Below are 18,992 nucleotides of genomic sequence, written 5' to 3'. Positions count from 1 at the left end.
CAAGATTTGTTGACGTTATTCATAGTAATGCTGCCCAGTTTTCTACTGTAGGTAAGATCCCACAAATATTTGCAGCAACAGTCCTGACACTGAATTAACTGAGGCACTCCCCATGTCACGTATGTATTTCAGGGCTTGGAATGGTTAATACCACTGGCCACCTTGACTTTTACCCAATGGAGGCAGTGTTATGCCTCGATGGGATGATGTAATTATTCCACTGACTAAAAAAGACTGTCGAGTCTTCGCTGAAGGTAAATCTACATCTGCAGCATTAACTCACACTGTCTGTTCATATCATAGTTCTGAACATCGCAAATGGAGCTTTTTTGAGAGTTTCATTTTAAAAATAATGTTTTTGCATATTTGATGATGGGTGGAAAAAAAAGCATGAAACAATGAGGGCCAAATGACAGCCTTGATGGCCTGAAGGTAGCATACGGGGGGGGGGAAGGTCATACAGAAGATGTGGGATCAGCCTTAATTTCCATAATTTGACTGCAGATTTGGGATAGAGATCATTTAGTACTTCAGTCATAATGGGATGTGTCTGGCCAGGGTGAGGACAAGGTCACGACTATACCTGTACTGGGGCAGCACTAGCTCACACTTTGGAATAGAGCGAGGATCGGCAACCTTTGGCACGTGGCCTGTCAGGGAAAATCCCTGGTGGGCCAGGGCAGTTTGTTTACCCGCCGCGTCCACAGGTTTAGTCAATCGTGGCTCCCACTGGCCGCGGTTCGCTGTCCCATGCCAATGAGGGCTGCAGGAAGCAGCACAGGCCAAGGAGAGGCTTTCCCTGACGGGCCACGTGCCAATACTTGCTGATCCCTGGAATAGAGGCTGCAAGTGACACCTCTCACCATAAAAGCAGCAAAGAATCCTCTGGCACCTTATAGGCTAACAGACGTTTTGGAGCATGAGCTTTCGTGGGTGAATACCCACTTCCTCAGAGGCATGTAATGGAAATATCCAGGGGCAGGTATATATATGCTAGCAAGCAAGCTAGAGATAACGAAGTCAATTCAATCAGGGAGGATGAGGCCCTGTTCTAGCAGTTGAGGTGTGAAAACCAAGAGAGGAGAAACTGGTTCTGTAATTGGCAAGCCATTCACAGTCTTTGTTCAATCCTGAGCTGATGGTGTCAAATTTGCAGATGAACTGAAGCTCAGCAGTTTCTCTGTGAAGTCTGGTCCTGAAGTTTTTTTGCTGCAGGATGGCCACCTTAAGGTCTGCTATAGTGTGGCCAGGGAGGTTGAAGTGCTCTCCTACAGGTTTTGTATATTGCCATTCCTAATGTCTGATTTGTGTCCATTTATCCTTTTCCGTAGAGACTGTCCAGTTTGGCCGATGTACATAGCAGAGGGGCATTGCTGGCATATGATGGCGTATATTACATTGGTGGATGTGCAGGTGAATGAACCAGTGATGGTGTGGCTGATCTGGTTAGGTCCTGTGATGGTGTCGCTGGTGTAGATATGTGGGCAGAGTTGGCATGCTCCATCCAGCACCCACAAGGCACTGATCAAAGGCACAAAGCCTGACTGCATCTCCTCTCCCTACAGCAACTTGAGCCAAAGAGCTGGGCTGAATGTCTCCATGGAGAAGAGTGAAAGAATCCCCTCTCCACATGGCTTGGAATGGTGGACACAAAGCTTGTGTATCCCTTATACTCTATTCAGTTCATCTGAATTGCATTCTTTACGGCAGGTGTTCTCAAATTTCATTGACCCCCTTTCGACAATAAAAATTACAACATGACCCCAGCAGCATAAGCCAGGTGTGTATGTGGGGGGGGACAAAGCCAAAGCCCTAGCTCTTCAGTCCCAGGCCTTCAGTCTCAGGCAGGGGTCTGTAATCTGAGACCAGACGCCCGAGCCTAAAGCCCTCGGACTTCAGCCCCGAGTGGTGATGCTCGGGCTTCAGCTTCGGCCCCAGACATAGCTACCCACTTTCCGGTCTCAACCCACAGTTTGAGAACTGCTGCTTTATGACATGCTGCAACACCAAAAATGATACTGTGCTGCGTAGCTGTCTTGTAACATAGATCAATATCCACAAGAGAACTTAGGCAGGTGTGAGCCCAGTTTTCCAGCTATGAGAAGTCAATGCATTGGTCAATTGAAGCGGCGAGCTTCTCGTATGCTACTGACAACCAGAAACCCCTAAGATTCCCCTTAAGAAATGCTACAGGACCATGCTATCCTTCCAGCCAGAATTTTTATTATTGTTATAAAGGAGAAAAAAAACACCCCTGCGCTACATGGCCAAATGTAATAGAAGATGGTTTCAGAGACACTCATAATTTTGATTCAACAGATGCCAATTCTCCTATATGCCATCATTCACGCAGCCATCAGTTTTATTTTCAAAGTATCCTCCATCCCAATGGATTTCTTGGATATCCCTGCAGGACATACGAGTTCTTCCGGTCGATAAGCATAACAGCCCAAGAATGGGTGAGCTGCAAATATTAACAACTCTACTTTCATGTGCACACATCACACACAGAGTCAGGTGCTAGGGTGTCTCTGCTCTCCCAGTGCCTGACTGGGATCAGGCCTTGGGGAGAATGAAGCTCCAACAATAATAAAGCAATGCCAGCTGGTAGAGAGCAGGCATGTGGCAGGATAGATACAGATAGACCCTGGCTCCCACACCGTACCACTGGTGGAATCCTGGGTATCTGATGATTCCACTGGGATAGGTCAAACCTCAGGTGTCTCCTACGCTACACGTTCCATTGGAGGTTTGACTAGCATAGGTTTTGTACAAATCTCAGGCAGAAAAAAAGGCAGTGTTTGAAATAGAAGGGTTCAGACCATCACTACCTGGAAATTAAGTGCACCCCTCAATGTAATGGGTAAAGAGTTAGTTTGTTTCATCCTCAGATGGTTAAGCATAAATAATCAGTAAAGAAACTGACATCAGAAACAGGACATTGAAACGCAGTGGGGTTCAATAGTGTGGGAAGGGAATGGTCAAGGCTTTGGCAGCATCAGGGCCACCTCTTCAGCTTTAGTCTTGCAAGAGTTAGAATTAAAAGAAAAATATTCCACATTACCCAGATGCTCTTATTTTCCCCTAGGGACTCTGCTTCCCATGTCCCAGAGAAGGCTGCCCAATGATGGGTCACTACGCGGATCAATATCCAGCTAAACTGGAGAAAATAAACCAAAAATATTTTTTAAACACAGGAGCACACCCACCCTTCACTAGTAAATGTAGAAGGGTAATTATTTAGCCAAATAGATGCGGGAGAGGGGGGAAGAGGTGGGGGTTTGAAATGAGATGATCTAAAGCTGTAAACTTGCTGTGCTGTTATAAACTTTGATAAGCTGAATAGTGGTAGTTTTCCACGTCTCTCTCGTACACGGCTGCTGACAACCAAGGAAAAACACTAAACCGTTTACCAAAGTCCATTCTTGCTGAGACTCTTGAGCTGCCTCTTCTTCAAACAAGAACAGTAAAAGTACACTTAAAGAGAACTGTCACTGTTTGCAGTATGTAAGGAACCTAGACAATGCCAGCAATCTACTTTTATTTGGCTTTTGTTGTGTAGGTTGGAGCCACCGAATATCTATCAAGCTGTCGGGCACGAAGAAAGTGAGGGGGGAACTAAACATAGTTTTGCATGGTACAGACGGGTTCACAAAGCAGTACGAAATTATCTGGTAAGTTCAATGGCACAAGACTAGGCTTTGTAGCGTGTCTATACTTCATTCACACATCTGTTTGCAAGTCATGTTTAAAGACTGCAAGCAACAAACGTTTGTTCATTGTTGCAGTCATGTTAGTTAACACACGTTAAAAGAGACAAGGCTTATGAGAATTGGCTAATGGTTAGAGCAGGGGCATGAAAGTCAATTCCTTTGCCTGGGCTCTAACATTTAACAAGCACTCGGGAGTCTGATTTGCCTGGGGAGAAGGCTCCAGCCAACTCTGACAGAGACATACACCGCTATCTCAATATAAAGCCACCCGATATAACACAAATTTGGACATAACATAGTAAAGCAGTGCTCCAGGGGGGCGGAGCTGCACACTCTGGTGGATCAAAGCAATTTCAATATAACACGGTTTCACCTATAACGCGGTAAGATTTTTTGGCTCCCAAGGACAGCGTTATATCAAGGTAGAGGTGTACTTCCATTCAGGTCACACCGGGGTGTGTGCAGCTTTACCACAGGCATTGACCTAGCCCTAGTCACTTCCATGCTAGCATTGTGATAGCTTGTTAGCATAGTGACTCCCACATGCCAACATGATTCCCAGCTCTGCCACTGCCTTGCTGTATGAACTCATGCAAGCTGCTTAACCTCTGGGCCTTGGTTTACGCAATCCGTAAACTGGGTATACTACCTATCCTGACTACATTAAAAAGCTTTATTAATGTGAGAACAGCACAGAGACCTTTAGATGAAGGGTGGAAAGGGCGTATGGACCTTCACAACCTAACTCCTCCCTCTGTTCAGCCCATGATGCCAGCCTCCACCTCCCACTTGCTAAATTTTCACCTTTGAGTTTTCTCCAATGCTGCCCCTCATTCTTGGGAGGAGCTCCATGTAAAATTCCACAAAGCTACATCATTATCCTCCTTCAACCTCTCTTCTCCCACGATGTCTCCAAAAAACTCGACAATGGTTAAACTACCAGCATGCTGGAACCACAATCCAGCCAGCTGACCAATATTTCTCATTGTTTCCTTGTACTCCCCCCATGTCTCTCTTGTCATCTGTTGTCTCTTGTTTTACTCTTAGACTGCAAGCTCCTTGGGGCAGGGACCATCTTTTTGTTCTGTATCAATACAGCATCTAGCACCGGGGATGCTACAAAAATACAAATTATTATTTAAAAAGGTATGAAGTGTTATAAAATAATAAGGGCAACATGCTGAAAGTTCTTTAGAACCTGTCTTAGCTCCGCAGCCTCCTAGACCAGTGGTTCTCAGCCAGCAGTCTGGGGCTCTCTGTGGGGCCACGAGCAGGTTTTACAGGGTCCGCCAAGCATGGCCGGTGTTACACTCGCTAGGGCCCAGGGCAGAAAGCTGAAGCCTTGCTGCATGGGACTGCAGCCTGGGGCATCGAGCTTCACCGCCAGGGGCTGAAGCCAAAGTCTGAGCAACTTAGCTTCCTGCTTACTACACTCTAACAATGGCGCTGGCTTTTATATGCAGAAAAACAGTTGTGGCACAGCTGGGCTGTGGAATTTTTAAAACACGGGAGGGGGCTCAGAAACAAAAAGGTTGAGAACCCCTGCCCCTGGACTGTATCAGATAGTGTCACCTTCCTCATTCTCCTATTTGCAGTGGACTCCTTCATCAAGGCAGCATTTATACCAAGTATGTTGATGTTGAAAATTAACCCAAGAAATATTACAAAAGTTGAATTTCTCTGGAATAAGAACATATTGACTCTGCTTTGGGCCCGACTGGGAGCAGAAATGGTACATATAATCAGTGAAGAAGATGGCCATGTGTAAGTACACTTGTTTTACACTACATGTTAGTCATCTATAAAAAGAGCCAAATTTGACATTGCGGTTTGTTCCTAAAGGGTGAGATTCTCCCCTATGCAAAGAGCTACCATACAAAGGCAAGGCCCACTTCAGTCCCACTTAAACCCTTCAAACAGAGCTTAAATGGGAGCTCAAGGGTGCCCAGGCATTAGGCTGGATTTCTGCTTGGAAATGGATTTCATCCAAAAAGCAATTTTAACTGCATACACAACAGTGAAGCACAGCAGCTCTGGAGATTCTGTGTGGTATTGATTGATTTCAGTTGCTCATGTCATCGCTGTGTATTCAAGTTGATCGAGTGGACTGATGCTTCTGTTTGATCCAGCGTATTTCTAGACTGGGGTGTGTGTGCACATTTTGTAACTTCTGTAAACTGAGCTCACTGCGCACACCAGAGGCTCCTTGCATCCCTCCATTCTCTCCCACAAGCTCCCATCTCCTCAATTTCCAGGGACGCCGGGGGGGGGGGCAAGTAGGGAATCTGCCCCAGGCCCGGAGGGGCCCTCATGAGAATATAGTATTCTATAGTATTGCAACTTTTTTTATGGAAGGGGCCCCAAAAATTGTTTTGCCCCAGGCCCCCTGAATCCTCTGGGCAGCCCTGTCCATTTCATTTACTCCATGCAGCTCCCCCCTACCACTTGCCCCATGCCAGGGGCTCTATGTAGCTCACATTCCTCTCTCTGACACATGCCAGTGTCTCTTCACATCCCCCCTCACCTCCCCCCATTCCAGGGTCTCTGTGCTCCCAACATCCCTGGGTCCTGCATCTCCCTCCATGCCAGGATCGCTGTGCACCCTCTTTCTCCTTCCACACCCTAGCCCTCTCTGTAAGGCTCTCTTATTTCTGTTGGAGTCCAGGCTATAGACAATCAACCCACACAGTAAGTTAAGCTGTTGCCTCTGATATGTCTAGGCAGCAGCAGAGGCTTGCAATGAGATTCTTCTGCCTGAAGCAGGAGGCAGTCTTGGAGCCCTGATTTTCCATGAATCAGCTTTTTCTGGAGCTCTGATTTGCATCAAAATCAACAGGGTTGTGCCTATTGATGCCTGGAACACTCCTTGAATTTTTGGAATTTGTCAGATATGGGGTTTCAGTGAGATCATGTTACAGACAGACAGGAAAATGCCAGAGAGCTGAGTGTTAGATTTCACCTGGCTTGGCCAAAAAAAAATAGACAAGGGCGCCCAGAGCATTAAAGGATATTCCTTTATTGCACTCTGTATAAATCCTTGTTAAATACTTTTTTAGAAAAAAGAACCCCAAGGTTACCATTTCTGTGACATGACTTTCGACAAGTACCACCCTACAGGCAACATTTAAGTGTCCGTCAGCCAGTTAGTGCAGGTCACGCCCAGATGTGTTACTTTCAAGGAAAGTATTTCCAGGAGCGGTATCAGGGAAACAAAACTTGTACATATTTTTGTTCAAAGAGACAGGTCAGGACATGAACTTAAACAGACTTATTAGTGGCTATACACAAGCTCCTCAGTGTTTGGAAGTACCTAGATAAACCCATTTCTAACAAGATCATCATACAATGTGGCCCTGAATATGCAAAGCCTGCATTCAACAAAAGTGAAGATAGCACTACACAGATGGAAATATATAGTATTCCATCAATTCTTGTCACCCCTTTATACTATTTGGCTGAACTACTGTGATGTAAGTGGAGTACTCCTCCTCTCAGATGAGCAGGGTCTTGGCTGGCAGAATCAGATGAGCCAATAAATGTAACCAATGTTCCTACCCACCTTTGGAAAAAACATTTGTAGTGAAATATTGACTCATGTAGTTTTTTTTTTCCTCCAGGTCTACATATTCTGGCAATGGAAATGTGAAATATGGAATTCCACAGTTACTTACACCTTGCTAAATTGAATCCCATCAACTATGGTTCCTGTGTTCATAGATTGTCAGGATTGGAAGGGACCTCAGGAGGTCATCTAGTCCAACCCTCTGCTCAAGGCAGGACCAATCCCCAGACAGATTTTTGCCACAAAACCATAAATGGCCCCCTCAAGGATTGAACTCACAATGCTGGGTTTAGCAGACCAATGCTCAAACCACTGAACTATACCTCCCCCGTCAGTACTCTCTCTGGGGTTGTTTTCATACACAGCTATTGATAGAAAATAATTCTTAAATAGGTAGTTTCCTTTGTTTTCTCAGCTCTGTGCAAACACACTGATGGGTTTTTCAAGCAAGAAGTCATTGGTTTCAGTTTATCCAAAGTCCACTTCCCCTGTAAGAGACAGGGGCAGGCACTACAGGAGTACATATATATAGGTGCACTGATAAACATTGTAATATTGACACAATCTTTTCAAACAGGCTCACAGACAAATACAAATGTTTTCCACTGTGTTGCATTTGCAAGATTCTCTCTCTTTAATGTCAAGTATCAGAGGGGTAGTCGTTTTAGTCTGGATCTGTAAAATGCGACAGAGTCCTATGGCACCTTATAGTCTGACGAAGCTTATGCTCCAATACTTCTGTTAGTCTATAAGGAGCCACAGGATTATTTGTCTCTCTTTAATGTGTTTAAGACAGCACAAAATCTCAAAACAGCCTTAAGCATATGCCAGGAGAACCTGCAGAAAACCCCTATGCAGTTTACCTTCCAGTTTTAATGCATTAAAATACATCATTACATTTAACACACACAATATGTATGAGGTAAGAATAGATACGCACAAAAACAAGTCCCCATTTCAGTGAAAGTCAGAACTACCCATTATATGCTGCAATCACACAAATACTTCGCAAAGTAAAATATTCCCCACTTATGGAGAAATGACGGGACTAAGCTGTAGCATTAAACCGTAGTTTGGGGTTGGCAACCTCTGGTGTGTGGCTCTCCAGGGTAAGCACCCTGGCGGGCCTGGCCACTTTGTTTACCTGCCGTGTCTGCAGGATCGGCCATTCAAGGCTCCCACTGGCCACAGTTCACCGCTCCAGGCCAATGGGGGCTGTGGGAAGCGGTGCAGGACAAGGGATGTGATGGCCACAGCTTCCCACCGCCCCCATTGGCCAGAAGAGGCAAACCGCAGCCAGTGGGAGCCACGATCAGCCGAACCTGCGGATGTGGCAGGTGAACAAGCTGGCCCGGCCCACTAGGGTGCCTACCCCAGCAAGCAGCGCGCCAGAGGTTGCCAACCCCTGCCATAGCTTTATATTAGGGGTAAGTACAGAGATGCACCAGCCTAGTAGAACTTCCAGGAGACACACTGGACTCTGCCAAGCTCCTGATGGCACAGCCACTGTGCTGCTCTTAAATGGCCTGGCTAGCCCAGCTAGCGATTGGGGAGAAGAAGCAGGGCCATGACCCTGACTCCTCCCCCGTCCATTGCACAGGCTTATACCACAGTGTGGCACTAACCCTGTGAAGTCCTGAGGGCAAAACCTGCCACCACACCTAGCTTCTACACAGTGGAGTCAGTTGATGGTACAAGAGGAGGAGAACTCTGTGTGCATGATCTTCATCCCTTGCACACCAGAGCAAAGGACCAGAATTCTGCCCCTGATTTGCATTTAAATAAGAATAATTCTTTTAGCCACATGCCTCCAAAAAAGCTGATGAGATACTGCCAAACTTGTCTAATTTAATACTGTGACAGACATGGCAATTTCTTGCACATCCTGGACAAACTTCACTGAATTCAATTAAACCTCACCGAAGTAAGGTTAAGTGTCTTAGGAGTTCATTATATTAAAAATGCAAAGGTTTCTCTGTTATGGTGGGATTGTATGTAACAAGTTTTCCTGTAGTTGTTCATGAGCATTTGAGGCCACACCAGTACCCTGAGAATACAACCCTTAGAAGACAGACAGACAGCAATGTGAATGAAGGAGGCACACATGACTAATTTAAACCCTATGTAAGCTTCAAATGGCTATTTTAAAATAATGGGCCAGATGAGAAGGAACTGGTGGGATAAACAAAGTTAAGGGTCAGAGGGGTAGCCATGTTAGTCTGGATCTGTAAAAGCAGCAGAGTCCTGTGGCATCTTATAGACTAACAGACGTATTGGAGCATGAGTGTTCGTGGGTGAATACCCACTTCGTCGGGTTACGGAGTTAAGAGGGTTCCCTAGGAAATACCTGGGTGGAGGGAACGCAAATTCCCCACCTCCAGACACAATCTTTGAAAATCCCCCCTTAGGAGGGGACCTGCTCATCACCCCTTACATCAAGACAAGATGAGAGCCCCAACTGTATAAAGGAAGGACTCACACGTCAGAGCCAACGCGGTTACGAACCCTTTAACCCCATAAAAACCCATTGGTGGGGTTTGTTCAGTGGCCAGAGCTCGAGTTGGAGTTGGGGTGATTTCTGATTGGCTTATTAGCAAGCACGTAGGATCTGTTATTGCTTTGAATAAGGATAAAGGTACTTGCTGAGAAAGTTGTGCGTTACTTAACTGATGTTGTTTGCAGCCTGTGAGGAAAGGCAAAGCAGGCCTGCTGAGGCAATCTGATTTGCCATTCTCAGTGTAGGCAGGGAACCAGGCAGCCTGGGAACAGCCCAGTCAAGAGTGGGAGAGAGGTGTGTGTCTCTACTCAAGAAAAGTGATGGCAGGGAAGCCAGAAGCCTAAGAGTGGGTTCAGTCCTTGCTGGCCCATAGAGGAGGACTATGAGTGTAGTTGCCCTGAACTGTGACACTTACTACATTACCCGTAATCCTCTATTCCTAGAGAGAGAGACTCCTGGCTTTTCCTGTGGTTGTTCATAAGCATTTGAGGCCAGACCAGTACCTTGAGAATAAAACACTTTGAAAAAAAACAGACAGAAAAACAGAAATGTGAATGAAGCCCTAGTACACCAAGAATTTGTGCTGGAACAATCTAACTGGGAGGCAATGAAAGTCTAAGGTGAAGGACCCTCAAAGGGGCAACCCCAAAGGGCACCCAAAATACATCACAACCTTTCCATCAAAGCTACTAAAGAACCCCAAGGTGCAATCAGCGCAGGGCAAGTGCATGTGGCACATCTGCTCCCAAACCACCCTCCTACCTGCCACAGTACAGAACCAGAGACCTAGGCACTCTCTTACCTTGGGGCACGTGTCCCTGCTGCTCAGCATCTCCTCAGGATCCAGGGGACACAGAACAAGCAGCAACATCTACCTCCTGCTGGGGGACACCATTTTGGAATGAAGGGAGCATGGGCCTGGCCAGTGGTACAGATTTATAGCCTCATACAGCACCACATGGTGGCAGGAATGCAGGATTACACCCTGCCACTGCCATGGGCAGAAAGATTCAACTACAGGCTGATGGGTGTTGAGTTTCTCTATTTCTGCCTTGTTTTCTTGCCAAGTATCTCCATGGGTGGCTGGTGTTAGTATCTCCTGGCTTCCTGCTAGGCAGTGGGGGCTAAAGCACACACACACAAAGCTATTAAAACATGTGAAAGTGGAGGAAACTGACGGGCTGTATCCATAAGGAGGTGGAACCAGGAGCCCCCAAAATGGGTCTCCAGGACCTAAGGAAGACAGCAGAAGTAGCTAAGCAAAAACTGGGTGTCTTGCAAGGGGTTATTATTACCTGAGCTGGCAAAAGGGGTGCGGGGGTGGCATGGTTTAGTCAATCCACTTTAACGTGGCACTTCAATAAAAACATACCTTTAAAATATCAAAAGTAGGAATCTAAGCTTTTTTCAAGCAGTAACCATCTGGTCTGTAGCAGGAGTATTTCCTAGGTCTTGGTGCAGGGAGTCTGCATTGTGTCAGAGTTGCCATGACCTGTGCTCCTTAGGATAGCCACAGCATAGTAATAAGATAATTAATTCCTAACACCTGCCATGTTCACCTTATGTCCCATGCAGCCTTCCATGTGTGCCTCCTGGCTGCAGAACCCCTCAGGCCTGTACTGGACTGCTCATACCGTGCGTGCCTTAGAATATACACAGCCATAGGCAACAAGATTGCAAATTTCTCTGTTTGAATCCACTGCTGTGTTGTGCTTGATTATTAGATTGTTATTTATTTTGTTCAGACCATATCAGGAAGGCACAGATATCCAGCTGAGCACAAATACTGTTTTAGAAACCCAGAATCAGCAATAAGTGTCACAGGTGTTCCTCCAAAATTTATTTTAAAATGTAAAGAAATTGCCAGGAAAAACATCTGATTAAGCTGAGGTCAAAGTTGTGACCACTCATATTTTCCAAGAAGCCCAGAAACACTGACCTATATAGATGGTCCTCTCTCAGTATTGCCAACACACGTGATTTTATAATATTTAGTGACTTTCTTAGAGCTCAGCTGCTGAAATCCAGTTATTAATTGAGAATCTCGCCCCTCATTTTTTTTTAAAAGTAAATTTCTAGACATCATGATGGCAGAAAAAAGTTTTAAAATATGAAGGCTAAACATTCCAATACCAGAAAGCAAATAAAAACCCCAAGATTAATTTTTAATTTTTATTATTTAATTTTCAGATTTTCTACATCTCAATATTTAAGACAGTCTGATGGGCCTGATTTGTTAATGCTTCAGGTTGGCAATACTGCTCTGTAGCCCAATGTTACATGAAAAACTCCACAACAGTCCAATGTTCCAACTTTCTAATCACACAAAATCAAAAACCCTTGCCCTGCCCCTTCTCTGAGGCCCCACCCACTCACTCCATCCCCCCTCCCTCTGTTGCTCGCTCTCCCCCACCTTCACTCACTTGCTCATTTTCACCCGGCTGGGGAGGGTCCCTTTTTGACCGGCTGTTCAGGTTGAAAACCGGACACCTGACAACCCTACGGCTCTGGGCCTTGCAGTTCACCCCACTTATGCAAGACTGTTTTTTAGGCCCCAGTCCTTCAAACACTTGCTCATGTGCTTAACTTTACACACATCAGTTCTCCCATTAAAATCAATGTGACTAGTCCTGTCTCTCTAATGACTGAACTATCAAGCCATCCAGGTATTTCTATGGAACCCATCACTATATAACATCTGAGCTCCCATACGTAAAGTTGTGTGCGTAAGGGTTCACAGGACCATAAGGTCTCAGTACTCAAACATCAGGGATTCAGACATGTCATGGGAATGTTTATTTCCTAGGTGCCCAAAGTACATTAGATCATCTAGTTTGAACTCCTGTATAACACAGACCTTATGTTTTCATCCAGTTACTTCTGTACTGAGCCCAAAAACTTATATCTTCCAGCAAGGCATCCAGCTTTGGAAAAATATTTATAATGGCTTTAACTAGCATTTAAAAAAACAAACAAACTTGGACAAATTGCTCATAGGCATAGGCTTTTAAAAACGTGGTTTTACAGATTTTAAATTAACATTGTTTCTTTAAGATCTGCACAGTTTGTTATGAGTGATAGATTGTAGCTGTTAAGAGTTCAAGGCAGCGGAGCTTTTTTAACCAAAGTAAATAAATTGCTAAAGTACACAGTATAAATCCCAAACATATTAATCTTTTACCTGTTCCCTTCATTTTCTTACACCTGGTAAATGACCTGCAGGCATTTAGGTATTTATAGCTAACTGCTATTAGATAGCAATCGAAATGCATTTCAAAAGTTTTGGAATTGATGGGAATAAAAATGTAAGTAAAAGGAGTTTAAAAAAAATAAACCCAGTACCCTAAACTAAAATCCATTAACAAAGGCCATACAAAATTACCACCCGTTAGACCAGCCCTTAGTCTCAGCTTACGAAGGCCCGTGTTCAAGAGTGCTACAAATCAGAGTTTAACAGGAGTGCAAAGGAAAGCAAAACACTGCAAACGTAGTTCCTGTGGCGGGTGCTAGAGTGTGGACCCCTCTCACATCCATTTCAGTCCATCGTGGTCCTCCCCCTTCGCCCCCCCTCAATCTCTCCCACTTTTGAACAACATCTTTAGAACTTTTCTTCCTTTTAAAATTCTGATTATGGCTGGTCCTGCATTTGTGCCCTTCCTCCTCAAAAATTTCCCACAGTTCCCTACTGCTGTTTTTAGGTCTCCCCAATATTGATTTGATTTCTCTGACTTTTTTTAGAGGATAGTCTTTTTTTTTTTAATCTTTCTTTCTTGAAGTGTCATTCTACTCTGGAAATCCCCTCTGTCACCATAGCTCCTTCTAGTCCCTGAGTGTATAAAAAAATCACATCTGCTAACAATGACAAAAATATACTTTTACAACTTTTTTATTCCTGTTAGCTCTGCAGGACTACAAGGTGATGGGAGTGTGAGCTGGAGTCTGTTCTGGCTCATGCATCAGTAGCAGATTGGTTAGCTAAGACTTTCTACACTAAGAGTGCTTTGCCAGTATAGCTATAGTGGTGTACTGTACTGGAAAAGCACCCCTAGTATGGCCACAATTTGTATCAATAAAACTGCCCTACCAAGAAAAATAAGCTATAATGACAAAAGTGCAGTATTGAGGATATAACTGTGTGTATATTCGGCTCACAACACTAGGATCGTCACAGACAGAGAAAACGCTGGAGTGTAGACCTGGCCTCAGACAATCACACCTCTTAACTTTACACACAGGAATAGTCCTAGTGAGGTCAAGGGAATTGCTTACTCACTTAAATGTAAGCATATATAAGTCTTTGCAGCTCAGGAAAAGTTTCAAGATGGGGATTGAAAAGGAGTTACTGAGCGCAGAATCTGAAGGCAATGAGATTGCTCAGGCATTAAGAGCAAAATTTAAAAACAAAATGTGGTTACACAGGTAAAAACTAAAGGCAGAATTTGGCATGAAGAATCTGTATTACTGATGATGACATAAGAACAATGTTAGCGTGACTCAGAGCCCAGAGTGGGCTTCTCAAGCTCCTGGTTAGGAGTAACACCAGAGTTGAATTTGTTCTTTGGGGTTGCAGACCACCCAAGTGCCCAGGCAGATGTTTACAAGCTCTGTAAATAAAATTATTATTTTCTCATTGTTATTTTTGTGAGCACTAAATTCTCCCCAAGATTATTCTACAAGCAGAATATTAACATAAACTTGTAGTGACCCATAGTGTCTTGATGAGAATGTACTGAGACTTTAAAGGGCTGCTGCAGCTAAACACAGTAACCCAAATCATCAGCCAGGCCACACTTATATTCAAAGCAGTTTGAGGGAATAGAGGCAGGGTAAGAAGATTCTAAAGCTACCGTTACCCTGTCTCAAGAACCATAACAGTTCCCAATGTAACTTAGAGCCACCTCAGAGCTGCTTTAATTTGAGCCAGCTAGAGTGGTCTCATAGGGACAACTTCTCCAATCAAGGCTCAACCAGATTCCATTCTATTCCAGGGCCCAAAAACACCTCCTGCATGGAGGGTGGATGAGCAGCTTGAACCTGCCTGAACTTGGGCCAAGTAGATTAGGCCAGTAACTACATTTGCTAATGATTATTGTTTATGGTTATTCAGAATGGGAGAATCAGATCAGTTAAAATAGGAATCAAGCTGCATGTTCTCGCACTGATTCATAAAATTGATGAGAGGGGCTATTGCTCCCTCTTATCATTCATGTGATCATTTAATAGGGACTCGCACAAGTCCCAACAGCTCTCCGCATCTGAAACCTCTCCCTTACCACCCATATGGGCCTACTTACAGGGTGTGGTATTACTCAGAGTAAGACTGGCAGAATCAAGCCCTGAATGAAGTCCAAATGTCATTAAAAAAACACCTCTCGTTTCTGTGGTTGTTGTCAGCTTGATACATATGTGCACAGCTGGTGTCCTTTCATTCCTTCTCACAGGTAGAGATTGGGGGATATCAGCTCCTGGAAGGTCAGATAGTTCTAAGAATACACCTCATGGGCATAAAGAGGCTGGCAAACCCTTCTTTCCCACTTCAGCCTGCTCCAGAGGACCAGCACAACATCTATGCACTTCTTGAGCCCACTTCAGGCCCTTCTATTTTAACCCAGAGAGCTTATTTAACAATATTTTATTTATCAGGAATGCAAGAAACCTACAGGTCTACACCCTGCAAGACATGAACTTACGTAATTAGCATGAGGCTGTGGGTTCCCTGATCCTTAGCATGCCCAGCTAGCTCAGTCATTAGAGCATGGAGTGTGAGTATTGTGGGTTGGGGTTCCCAACCAGACCATGAACTTAATAACCGGAAATGTTAACAGGTAACCGCAAGCAGCCAGCCTAGGATACACTGCTCTACAGCCAAAATGCTTCTGAAATAAATGTAGTCCAACTTTAGTAATTCTGGGTCACTGAGAACGAAAATGATGCTTAAAATTGTTGATTGGGTCTAGTTTTCAAGATATGCTATTGGGTCAGTATATGCGACCCTTGACTTGGGAATGGCGGAGGATAAGTGAGTTATAAAGGGAAGGGATCTCAATTTAAACCAGAAATGATTAAAATACATGTTTGACTGGATCTATGAATAAATCTATGACTGGGTTTGGATAGTACTTGCTTTTTAGGCAAAACAATGAATGATGCAATCTGAAGCTGGTATTGCATCATACATGATATGAATTGCATCATGTTATTCCTAGAAGTCATGGATGATGCAATCATAACGAAGCTTACATCACTCTGCTGAACAAATTGCCCTTATCAGCTCTAGAAATCATACAGTGTAGTGCTCTCTTATTTGTCAGTGTTTGATTTTGCAAAGGGACACATTTCTGTTTAGCCAAAGTGAGCAGAGATGCCTCGTACTTGTGTGAACAGTGCAGATAACTTCTGCTATGTTTGTGGTGAAGTGACTTTTGCATCACAAAAGTGCAGTATAACCACAATGGTTAAGAAAGCCTATCACCTTTATTTTGGCTGCAAAATTGGAGATCAGGACAAGAGGTGGGCCCCACACATATGTTGCAACACTTGTGCAAGAAATCTTCGCCAGTGGTTGAACAGGAAAAGGAAATCTAGTGCCAATGATTTGGAGAGAGCCAACAGATCATACCAGCAATTGTTACTTCTGCATGGTGCCTCCAGTTGGGAAAGGTGTGTCCAAGAAGAAAAAGTGGACTGTGCATTATCCAAACATTCCATCAGCTATACGCCCAGTACACCATGGAGATGGACTGCCGGTTCCTGATGCACCAGAATCATTCTCACTTGAGTCAGACGAGGAAGAGGAAGAGGATGAAATTTCTGGTCCTGAACCATCAATGTCACAGGACCCACATTTTCTCCCATCCTCCTCCTCTGAACCACACCTCATAACACAAGGTGAACTGAATGTCCTTGTCAGGGATTTGGAACTACCCAAGAGTAAGGCAGAGCTGTTGGCTCCAGACTACAGCAGTGGAATCTCCTGGCAGGCTATCAGGGCAAATGGAGCCCATCAATGCTTGCAGACTATTGCTGGACAGTGACAAGAGATGCTCCATTTAATGAATGCAAGAGACAAGCCAAGAAACACCGAGTAGACACTGAATAGGACTAAACTATGCACATAATAGTTTTTTGCCTTTTGTTTCATCATAAATTTTATTTATATAACCCTTTTGCTGATTTTTAAAGTGTTACATAAACAGGACAGGTGAAATATTATCATGTAAAGCAACCATAAACACATGAAAAAACCTAGGTTTACAATTTATGATTAAAACTCTACTATCTACACAATATACATAGACATAAAATATAAAAACTTAAATATCTTAGAAACAGTAGCCAATCAGTTGTTTTAATTGTCATATTTGAATTCAGCACATCAAAATACATAATAAATATCACAATTTATCTCTGAAGCAGACGACTTCTCAAAAATTGTAGACCAGTGATATTTAAAGATAGGAACATCTGAGCAAAACTATAGGATGTGAGTGAGACTCAAGTGGTGCAGAAGCCTGGTGCTGGGCCTTTGCACAAGTGTGAATGTCACTTCCTGAAACTTATGTCCTTTACAGACAGAACTACAGAATTCCTCAGCAATGATACAAACCCCTCCAGATTACAACAGCCGCAAGGCAATGCGAGGGGAGGGATTTATTTTTAATAACAATGACAGCAAAATTTACAGTTAAACGTGTGATGTGCAATTTATCAATGCTATATACCAACCTAATGGAGCAGGGTACTATTTGCAACAAATGATTTAACCAGAGCTAAATCTCAATTCTGCTGTATGCAACCAGACCACTAGAGACGAGCAAGTGAAGACAGATGGAGTTAAAAGCCTTAATTTACAGTCAAGAATGAAGAAGGCATAGGCTTATGTGGTATTATTATTAATATTATTACCATAACGCTGCTAGTATGTAAAATACGAGCATTCTAAGGGCATAGCTTAATTTGGCAAACAGAACTTTTTTCAGTTTACAGTTCCTGCAGACCATCTGGGGCTCAGCGCCTTGGGATCTTTTCCCTATTGCATTGTGGGATGCCAGGAATGAGCTTGGGGAATTATGGAATCTTGGGGTCATATTTTCACAATTTTCTTTCCAATATCCCATATGTTTTTGCCATCCCATAAATTTTGTGCCATTTTTTAAAATCCCCAAGTGCCTCACACCACTTTTTCTCTCGGCCACCTCACGGTCAGAAACATGGATCCTGCACAGACCAGAGTCCTCGTGTCTGTTTTAGAGACAGGTCACACAATTCTTCTGTAATTCCATAACATCAATGACTACTTCTACAACAGCAGCTGGAGGTGCAACAAGGGTAAGATGGGACATGCTGAGGTGGATGAATGTGTGATGCAGACATTGTCTAAAAACCTCAGGATGTTACAGCATTCATTGACCAGATGCATAAGGTTTCTCCATTAATGAACAAAACCACACTATAGGCCTGATCTGGTAATACATTCAAAGTCCCTTCAATAGGTCTTTTGGGTGTATACCGTAAATAGTATCAGGAAACTTATAGGTAAGTAAATATATCTAAAATTATTAACATCCTTTGAATTACAAAATATGTCAAACACAAAAACTATTTCTGACACATTCAGATCTGTATTTTTTATATTTTAAAGTTCACCACCAAAATAAATGACATATGCTAACAGTTTACAGCAGTGCTTCTCAATCAGGTTTATATGTACCTTTGGGGGCATGCAGAGATCTTCCATGGGGTATGTAGGCTCATCTAGATATTTGCCTAATTTTACAACAGGCTACATAAAAAGCACTAGCAAACTCAGTAGAAACTAAAATTTCATACAGACTGCTCTATATATTAGATGATAATGTAATAGGCTGTACTACACACAAGTCTGAGGTCATTTACTGATGTTGAAGTTGTCATGGTATGTATGTAGTTGTGTTTTAAAAATGGGAAGATTTATAAAATGAGGAGTGGGAAGCGGCAGTAATGACAACAGTGAACATTGTAAGAAATTGAAAATGACTGAAAAAAAATCCATTGTCAGTTCTGAGAGAAAGATATTGCTTTTGGATTCACATCTTGTTGTGTTTCCTTTGCAGAGAAACTCTATTAAATAACACTATGAAGCTGGCACATTTGCAACAACATTTGAAGACAAAAACACCCTGGGCATGTGGGTAAGCCAGTAGAAGATTTTTCAAAGAAAGCTTTCTGAGTTCCAGACTTC

The sequence above is a fragment of the Gopherus flavomarginatus genome, chromosome 6 (assembly GCF_025201925.1).
Source record: "Gopherus flavomarginatus isolate rGopFla2 chromosome 6, rGopFla2.mat.asm, whole genome shotgun sequence".
Classification (NCBI taxonomy): Eukaryota; Metazoa; Chordata; order Testudines; family Testudinidae; genus Gopherus; species Gopherus flavomarginatus.
This window is presented reverse-complemented; position numbering follows the sequence as displayed.